This window comes from Pleuronectes platessa, chromosome 11 (assembly GCF_947347685.1).
Source record: "Pleuronectes platessa chromosome 11, fPlePla1.1, whole genome shotgun sequence".
Classification (NCBI taxonomy): Eukaryota; Metazoa; Chordata; class Actinopteri; order Pleuronectiformes; family Pleuronectidae; genus Pleuronectes; species Pleuronectes platessa.
In genome coordinates, this window is record NC_070636.1 from 24,031,150 (window position 1) to 24,041,866 (window position 10,717).

Sequence of the window (10,717 nt, forward strand, 5' to 3'; positions counted from 1 at the left end):
TGAAAATGTTCATTAAAACTAAGAGACTAGCGTTGTTTCATGCTGTGAATTAATTTTAACATTTTAACAGGTCAGAAGAAGAAGGGGAGGAGACTGCTGTGTGAGACACGTTGCCAATGGCCAGTTCATACATCCAGTGAGTCAGATAACCTGCATCTTATATGACTTGTTCACTGACAACTCAACAACGGTGCTACCTCCTGATTTTCCAGGTACCATATTAAGTAATGATCTATAGGCCCCTGAAGCTTTCCGCGCCCCCCTACCCTCAAAAAAACACAACCCCCTAGGACACCTGACTACTAACTTGATTTAAAAGATGTGCCAGTCAAGTCTAAATTGTAAATGCTTAGAGATTATGTCTTATTGATATATCAATGCATGAAATAATGCAACAATCTGTAGATGAACAACAATTTATTAAACGGGAACTTTGAGACACATGAGCACTGGGATTGATATTTGTTCTCTCTTCCACTCCTCTCCTATCTTATCCTGTCCTCTTCTCTCCACACCTCCCCTCTCCTATCCGCTCCTGTCTTCTCTTTCTACTCTTCTCAACTCCTCTCCACTCTTCTCCCTTTTCCTCTGTCATCCTCTACTCTTGTATCCTCCTCTTTCATCTTCTCCCCTCTTCTCTTCCTCATCCTGAATCTACAGCGTGTCATTGTCACTCACTCCTGTAATGCATCACACATTTGAGATTATGAGTCTTACGTAGAAGAGGTAATATGCCTACCCTTACTCTGTAAAAGCTTTTGTAAATCAAACTAATGAACCTAAAAGGAAAAACATAAGGCTGGTTCCCCTGTGGTTCCTCAGTACAGCAACCTCAAAAATGTCTCACCCCAAATGTTCCTATTTAGTAGTATCATTTTTTTAAAGAAAAAACAAAAAATCCCAAAATAGCTAAAAGTAGATATAAGAATGAATCTTACAAAATTTATCAAGACTAGACTGGTCATGTCAACTAGTATAGAAGTAATGTCACAGCCTAATGTGAAAATGTATTGGTAGTTAGCTAGCAACGCAAGCTAGCCAACACTAGCTAGTTAGTTAGCAAGCTGAATGTTGGCTAGCAAGATTGCACTGCATGTGCTTGCTAACCATCATTAATGAATCCAAATTCAAAACAAACTCCCCTAAATGTGGTGAGTAACACGGTTTTAGGAAAAGTCAATGAGTGAAATACATATGGGGATCGAACATAGTTCTAGTATTTTAAAAGCAAGGTAAAAATTACGTCAACAATTCTAGTGTAAGCTGAAGCTAGCAAGTTGCAGCTTGCTAGCTAGCAAGATTGCACAGGTTACTAACTAACGTTGATAAACCCAGGTTTATCACACAGTTGAAACACAGCTTCTTACATTTGAGGATAAACTTGCATAAGAAGTTTCACTGTAGATGTCAAGGCTCCCGTGTTGGCTGGGAAATGCATGTATTTGACCCTTCTATTGAGATCGCGAGTAATGTTTCTCGGTTATTATTCCCGAAGTCCACCAATCCGAACTATACTTTTAAAGTCCATATCACCAGGTTGCCTCATCAAATTCCAACATCCAATACACCATATAGGATGCCAAGAGCATGTTCTACAACATGGGATCATCCATTTCTATCTACAGTAAGAGCTGTTCACATGTAAAGGGTTTTTATAAACGTATCTTAATTCTGTGCTCAATAGTTTCATTTTATTACTATTTTACTCATCATCCAATACAATTTTCCAGGATAACTGTTTCAATTTCCATGTAAGTGTTCACTTTTGCTCAGTTTCCATGACATTTCCAAACCTGGAAAATGAAAAAATAAATTCCATGTTTTCCATGGTTTCCAGGTACCGTGGGAACCCTGATATTCAGAAAAATCCACTTTTGTAGTGCTTCTACACGTTAATTTGGGTATCTGGCATGTCTACCGTCCCAAAAACTCTGGAAAAAAACAACTCCCGCGATTTGTTGTGGTTCCTCTATTTCAGAAACGATACGCTAGAGTGCGTCGAATGGGATTACAACCAAAATAAACGTCATAGTCACACCATGCCCATGTAGCGAGCTAACGCTAGCAGGGGAGCCAGGCTCGCGAGCCCATCTCCCCTAGCTCCTTAGGAGCTTCCCCCGGCTAGGGGAGCCCGGCTACCCGGCTAGCGTTAGCTCGCGAGCTGCTACCCCTCAGACATTTAAGTGGCCGCATAAACAAGTGACCCCCAGGACACCTCTTAACGTTGACTAAACAGTGTGGAAGGATGCTGCTGCTGCGCCAGCTCCTGCTCCCACTGCTCCCACTGAGGGGCTGCGTTGGGGAGCTGGGGCTCTCGCAGCCAAGCTCACTGGGAGTGAGGGGGGCGGGGCACTCAAAACAGGTCAATCTGAGTTTTAGACAGGGTAAAAAAGGGTGCTGTTTTAAATGATCCTTGTGGTATTTTGACCAAAATAACCAAATTACAGACATTTCATTAAGACCCCAAGGAACTATATCAACTGTGGTAAAATGGGTATAATATGTCCCTTTTAAAAGAACATGTATAATAAGAAAAGTATTAGTCCAAGCTCAGATCCTTGATGAACTCCATGACTAACTTATGTGAATGGAAAAGTCGTTGATGACATTAACAAACCGATGTGAACCAACCCAGCACCGTTCCTCTGATCCCCATAACATGCTCAAGTCTCTGTAGTTATTTGATTTTGTCAAAAACAACACTTATATCAAGCAGGATAAGTACAGAGACCACGAGAAGGTGGGCTCTGGGCTTTAAATCTTGTTTATCTGGAAGCTTTCCTGGTTCTTTGTAAATTAAGCATAGTTTATGACGCTGGATTTTATCAAATGTCGAACACACAAGGCTGATCTTCTGAAGATGGTTGGTTTCCTAAATATCTGAGAAGTGCAGTGTTAATTTTGGCAGCGATTTTTGATTTAGTCTTAGTCTTAGTCTTTTGACGAATATGCATATTAGTTTTAGTCACATTTAGTCATTTTTATCCTTTTTAGTTTTAGTCTAGTTTTAGTCGACGAAAACAAATTACATTTTAGTCTAGTTTTAGTCGACGGAAACGAATTACATTTTAGTCTAGTTTTAATCACATTTAGTAGCCACATTAAACTCCTTTTCTTCCCTTCTCAGGCCCAGGGACCCTGTGTTGTGTCTAAAACTGCGTAACAGTCTAGCTTGCAGTACTTAAGTTGTCCATTAGATATCCCTACCAGCATAAGTCTATAGCAGGGCTCGGCAACCTTTACTTTCAAAAGAGTAATTTTGCCCCCTCTTCCCCCAAATAAAATTTGTCTGGAGCCGCAAAACATGTTTGATAACAAAGCTAATAAAGTTTAATATAAAGTTATACTATACTAAACTATAGTTTGTTGCTTTTACGAAATTATAGAACCACAATAAAGAAAACTCGTGACATTTTATTGCTATTTGTACCTGTTACAACAAAGGAAAACACCGAACACTTATGAAGAGGAGAAAATACACAGGCAAGTGTAGGCCTATTTTGAAATAAATTAAATACAGAACTATGTAGGGCTATTTGAGTCCTCCCAATATTTGTGGGAAATGTATGAAATAAGAAGCACCCTATTTTGAAATAAATAAAAACATATAGCTGCAGCCTAATAGTTTAAAATATATATTTAGTTTTAAATGTGAAAACAAAAAGCGCAGATACTGAAGCTCGGTACAAACCACCTGCAGCTTCTGCTCTGATCAAGAAGCTGCTGCGCTGATCTCTGATCAGCTGAGACCAGAGAAACTTTGTGTTTTCACTGTTTCCACTGTTAAGAAGCAGCCGGTGAGTCACTGACGGGCTCCTTCACGTGAACGAGCTCTGATCTTGTGTCTCTGAGCGAGTGAGCGGGACAGGGGGCGGAGCCTCGGGACCGGTGCGCTATCTGGGGCGCACACACACAGACACACACACACAGACACACACACTCACTCGCCCGCTCCTGATACTTCATGACGACCTTATACGATGATGTTTAAAAAAATTATTGTGACTTAGTCAACCACCAACATTTTCGTCTCGTCTCGTCTCGTCAACGAAAGTTAAAATAGATTTAGTCATAGTTTTTATTTTCAAAGATCCGTTTTCGTTACGTCTTCGTCTCGTCTTCGTCATGGAAAAAAGTCATAGTTTTCGTCAACGACATTAACACTGGAGAAGTGGACCCTTTTCAGGTAAATTGTTTGGATCTGATTTCTTCTTTCCTTGCAGCCACCACCTGATATACGTTTGCATCAGATCTTGGAGCATCTTGGCACTGAAGCCCTGCTGGCAGGAGATACCTTGACAGCCAAAGGTCTATATATTTACTTGTGTGCTTTTAATGGTTAGTAGCCTACTGTTGCCTTCTTGTTTGTGAAGGTTGCAGCCGTCAGGGACTATTACTTGAGACATTTATGACCTTTCATGTCTCAGTGCCTCTACACTTCCTCTGCTGTTCTTCCTCTTCTTTCTCAGCTGTGTTCACACTGTTCCGTTTTTCATATTGGAAATCATCGACCATGCTCTCTGTTCCACTTAGCACTGCTACCACTTAACACCACAGTGCTTCTAGAGTATGGTTTGCTGATAAAGGCTTGAAAATATTCCTCCAAAAAATTTTTTATAATACTTTCCATATATTTTTTTTTGTGACAAAATACTAAAACATGACCATATTTTTTTATTGATTATTTGATTTAATCAAATTAATAATATAAAAATGTCAAACATCAATGAATCAATTAATACAACCTCTTTATACAAAAAATTACCTTACATTTTATTAAGTTGATGCTTTTATCCAAAGCGACTTACAATAGGTGAATTCAACCATGAGGGTACAAACCCAGAACAACAAGAATCAAGTAAGTCGCTTGGATAGGCCTATTTCCCCCGGGTCTATCCATACTTGTCATTCCTCTCTCTATGTCTCTATTAAAAACAATATGTAACAAGGGCAACGAGTCATCTTTTAAAGCGTCTGGCCAAGTGTTGCCTGGAGCTCTGCATTTTTTTCCGATAGACGTGTGGCTGGTTAGTTTGTCCTGACAAGGAAAGCCCTGTGCTTTGATGGGATGAATGTAGTTAGTTTAACTGGACACAGGATTAATAAAATATTCATCTATCTATCTATCTACATAATGTAAGATAATCATTTGTTTGTACTGCCCCGTATCCAAGTGTGTAATGCCCCGTATCCAAGTGTGTAATGATGGCTCTACCATCAATCAACAATGTGTACTGAACATAAGGGTTTTTATTAGTAGTTTTTCCGTACTGTTGTTAAGGGGTTAATGGTGGAGGATTTCACACCTTGTTAAATCCCTATGAGACAAATTGTGATTTGTGAATATGGGCTAAACAAATATAATTCGATTGATGATTGATACTGTTAATAGCATTCACTGATAAATTACCATTGGACATTTTGGATTCTGATTTTTTAATTAAAACTCCATCCATTATCTGTATCACTTTTATCTCTATCCTTTTGATGGTCATGGTGGGAGCTGGTTCCAATCCCAAGAGAGAGAACACATAGTCTTATTAATATCATGAGCACAAACCATTTCTATTCACTGTTTTTTTTAATGTACTTTTGTACTTTCTACATTTCATGGAAAGTGACTTACATTGCATTTAACCAAACAATACTCGGAACAACAAGAATCAAATAAGAACAATTTGCTCCATAAAAGCCAAACTACATTCCACAGAGGGTTAGGATCATGCTTTGTAATCCAGTTCCACAAACTGTCAGGGTTTATTATATACCTAACTCAAATCTGTATCAAGCTGTGGGTATGTGTTTTTTACAGTTTCGTACAGATGCTACCAACACCAGCCATGGTGCTCTACTTATAGCTGAGCTTGGCAGCAAGATGAGTCATGACAGGTTCAGCTCAGTATGAAGAATTGTACCTGAGGCCATCTGGAGTGCTACATCTTGGGATCAACCTGACCCTGGAAGATCCTCGAATGCTGGGCTAGGGACACAAAACAGGCGGGAATTTCTATCTATCTATCTATCTATCTATCTATCTATCTATCTATCTATCTATATCAGCATTCAATTGTATTGTAGGAAATACACTTGAAATGTCAAATTTACTTTGCAACATGTAAAGCACAACTATGATAATCTGTTATAGTATGTCATATTTAATTGAATCATAATGGAACATGATCTGCATATGAATATTCGAAATATGAAGGACCATTGCAATATAGGCTCCTGACTCATGAGGAAGCAAATCTGTACCTTTCCTATCACATGTTTTCATCTGTGTATTAAAAAGAATCATAATAGTCCGAATCCCTGAGGCAACTGACACGGTTGGGTCGGCAGTCTGTCTGTGAAGATTCTCAGTCCGCCACACCTTGGTATGTCTGGCTGCTATATCAAGGTAATAAAATCCTCCGAAAGATATGTTGTACCATCAACATAGAGAAGAGTCCCAGGTATTAACTCTCTCGTTTGAGTCATGGTGTGAATGGGTGTGAGTTTACATACTTTTTAAAACTAGAACAATCTCCCTCTGGATAAACGATTTAGGCACAAATCAGAGGAAATGTCCGTCCATAATAACACCTGAATATCAGTTGACCACTCACATGCAGAATCAGATTGTCTCAGTCACAAGACTATGGTGGGAAAAAGTAACAGAGTAAATATTTGTCTTGTACGAGCTCTTATAAAACCTGATTGGTGTATTTTGTTAAGACATTTGAGTGTGTGTACGTCTGCATTTGCCCATGAGTGTGTTTAGCGGCTCCTCCACTAGATGATCTGAGATTCTAGTATCACAACCTCCACCAGTGATGGTTTTCATCTGCATTTGTTTGTTAGTTAGCAGGATTACACTAAAACTACGAGACAGATTATTACAAAGCTGTATTTATTAGTTTGGAAAATTCGTCGAAGATCCAAATAACAATCCAGATCAAGATAATTCAAATTTGATTTTATAAGTGGAATGTTGGAAGAGCTATGCACTCTACTGAGTGCCTATCTAATTATTCTGTATTTATTCATTGAGTAACTAGTATATAGTAGTTATACTGAATTGCATTTTTTACTATATTAAAGAGCTTTTATACACCAAGAAATCCCCCTCCAGGAGCTGACTGCATAATGAGCTGCATGGTGTATTACTGAATTCTCTGGAAATCATCAGAGTTTACAGACACGCGTTGGTTCCTATATGTAAGGCAGGGGTAATAACTCTGCTGCCACAATAATCACACCAATGGGCAAGGCGAACAGGATGTGCAGAGGACTGTGAGTGGATGCTGAATGAGAGACAGGATGCTGCGTGTGTGTGTGTGTGTGTTTCAGTGGATGGATCGGTTTGGAGTTGTCGTGCACTACAGGGGGAACAGCTGTCACAGACATCATGCGAAGGTGGGACTCACTGACCAGAGGAGGAGAGCTGCACAGCCTTTATCTGTCAAAGCTCTTAACCACACATGTGACTTCATTCTCAAAACAAATACAGATATGTGCGTGTTTCCGTCTCATCTTTCATTACCGCAGGAACTGTTTGCCCTTTGTCATTGATATTAGCGTGATGTTAGGGCTGAACATCTACGTGAAGCAGATATAGCTCTGTTTTATTTGGACAAAAAATCTCTATATACTGTACGTGGCATTTGCTGACATTAAGGGTTCAGAACATTTATAACAAATTGTCAGATTCATCTTCTGTGGACAAGTGATTGTTATACTAAGGGATGGTGACAGCTAGACATAGCTGGTTTACACGCAGTACATGCATGTGTGTGTGGTAGTTGGGGGAGGCTTTGTGAAAGTGAGCAAAGACCCTTGTCCGCCACTTCATAACAAAATAATCAAATCAAGTACATAATTAAAAGCACTATATTTGATGTAATGAAATGAAAAATCGACTTTTGACTTGCCAAGACAAGTTTTTCAGAATAATGTGTTGTCTGCCTGTAGAGTAAAGGTATTAGATCAGGCAGGCGAAACAAATAATGTTCTGTTATGGACCCTAATAATCAATATATATATTTGATTTTTTCTGCATCTTTAAATTCCTTCACCAATTCACCATTCAGCTCCAACAGCTCCATTCACCAATGTGAGCTGTTGTCAGATCCCTGAAAGAAGGGAGCCTAAATAATACCACACACAAGTGGAGATGTGAAGTTGTGAATCAACACATTAGAATAGTGCCAGAGACCTTTGCGCTGGTGAATTTAATCACATTTTAAACAAACTGTCAATATCCAGAACACACTTTGTTTCAACAAGACATTGTGTCACTTTTCTTTCTCAATAACATCATGATATACATTTATTGTACAAAGGTTTGGAAAATGGGGAGAGACAGTTCGTTTTGAACAGTTTATTGGAGTGAGTTACTGTATTAGGGATTGCTACATTGATTGTATAACATTCACTGTATAAAATTGCCCCATTTCAAAAGTTACAATTTCAAACCAACCTCTGCAGCTAGTACTTTGACATATTGTTTAATCCGTATAATCTTTATAACTCCACAATGCTTCTATTGCAGCTAAATTAATCAAGTCAATACGTTATACTGCTGAATCTACCTCTATATGTTGTCACTATGTGGTGTAGTCTAAATTTATATCCCCCAAAAAAGGATGGTGAGGTTTTACATTACATGTTACATATCATTTAGATGACACTTTTATCCAAAGCGACATATTATCAGATCATTATTTCAGTAAGCTCCTTACATTTATCTGTATGATGTTGTTTGGATTTTTTTACAACTGCACAAACAGTAATGTTTTTTATTAGGATGGTCAACATTTCGCCTCTTCAGTCAAGCAGAACTGGTCTTCTCTACAGTTGACCAGAAAAATACATTTATCTCTTCATCATCTCGACTTTGATACTGAACAAGCCTCCTGCTGATCTGCTTCACTGGGACCAGTACACAAGTAGCTGTAAAGGCTCAACTGTGTTAATGAGTCACTGATGGTTATGAAAAATCAAATTGTATGATGAGTGCGTGATATAAGCAGGATGTTACATGTAAATGAGCTTTTCCTATCAAGGGGTGCCTGAGTTAAATATGTCAGTAACTGGGCTGGTTTACCTGGTACATAGTTCATAATTTACCACAGTGTACATATGATAACAATGTATAACAGCTAAGATGGCATTATATTTTTTGAATGCACAGCAGCAAAGGCAGCTTGTCTGAAAGATGTTCAGATATTGAAAGAATAAAATATAATTTGAAGGCATACTGAAATCTGTGTAGTTTGGTATTTCCCTCCAGGTTGAGACTAATGTATAGGTGGTCTAAGTAATGTCATTTATGTAACATTATACAGAAAATAAATAACCCTAAGTTATACTCCTGAGTGCCCAAAAACACTTCAAATATGTTATGTTCATGACTCATGTTCATACTACAGGTCCCTGTTGTCCATAAACTAAAATAAACTAAAATATACTAAAAGGATGAAACCAATAATATTAGTTCAAAATCTACTATTGGTCATGTTTATCACAGTCCTGCGAGGGGCACATATATATTTTGGCCCTTTTTTTCCCTTAAGATTTTATTTACGGGACATGAAGAGGATTTCAACGAATAAGATAAAACCGTATACAAATCTTACCTTTAAATGAACAACAGCATTATTACAAACCTTTATACTTTCAGTGTTGAAACTAAATCTCTTTACCACTGGACTACATGTTATACTTTTAACTTTAAATCATCTTATATCTTCCATTAGTAAATGCGAATGATTCACCAAGGCGAGACACTCAATTGACATCTGTCAGATCCTCTGAGGGCAGCATGCCATAAGAAAACATAGGCTGCCATCTATTGGTCGAATACAATAACTGAGATGATGATATAAAAAATGTACGCTGTTTTTATTAATTATGTTCTGCAGAAAGATTTTTATCAAATTTAAGAAAAAAGAAAATTATACATTAGTGTTGAGTCCTGAGGTTAAATATGAAATCACTTGAAGAATTATTACCTGATTTAGTTTTATGAACTTCGATTTAAATACATGATATTCACTTCATCAAATGCAATGCAATTAGATGTATCCATTTTTTTATCACTTCTATCTTCTTACCATATCTTCTTTGAGATATATTCACAATATCATTGCTGAGCTCTTTCTGTGATTTATCCTACACTCTTTAATACATATTTATTAATATTCCTAAATTAATAACATAAATGGAGACAACTTTTGAATAGAGACACATGTGTGTATAGCAAGTTACAATTCAACACCCCAAATTGCCACTGACGGCTGTGCCGTCTCTAAGAATAAATAGATCTGTAGGAATATGTGCATGAATGGCAACAGAGTGTACTGTAAGGTTCTTAGAGTGGATCATCAAGACTAGAAAAGTGCTATATTAATACAGACAGACCATCCTCAGTACAACCATCTTCCTAATCCACCACATCAGGGTCAGTGCATCATCATTGACAGTAACAGTCAACATTGTTCTATAAAAAAGTCTGCAGCATATATGGGACAATTTATTTTACATAAAAAACATAAAATACTTTTACAATATTAAAAAACTGGAGAAATTGCCTTTTCATAAAACATCTCTGGCAACTCATCACCAGGTCTTTTAGAAGTTGTAAATGTGTCATTAGCTTGCAAAAATGAATGTGCAACAAATGCTAAACGTCATGGTGCGATGTGAACCTGTGGTAATGTGTTTGTGAGTAATA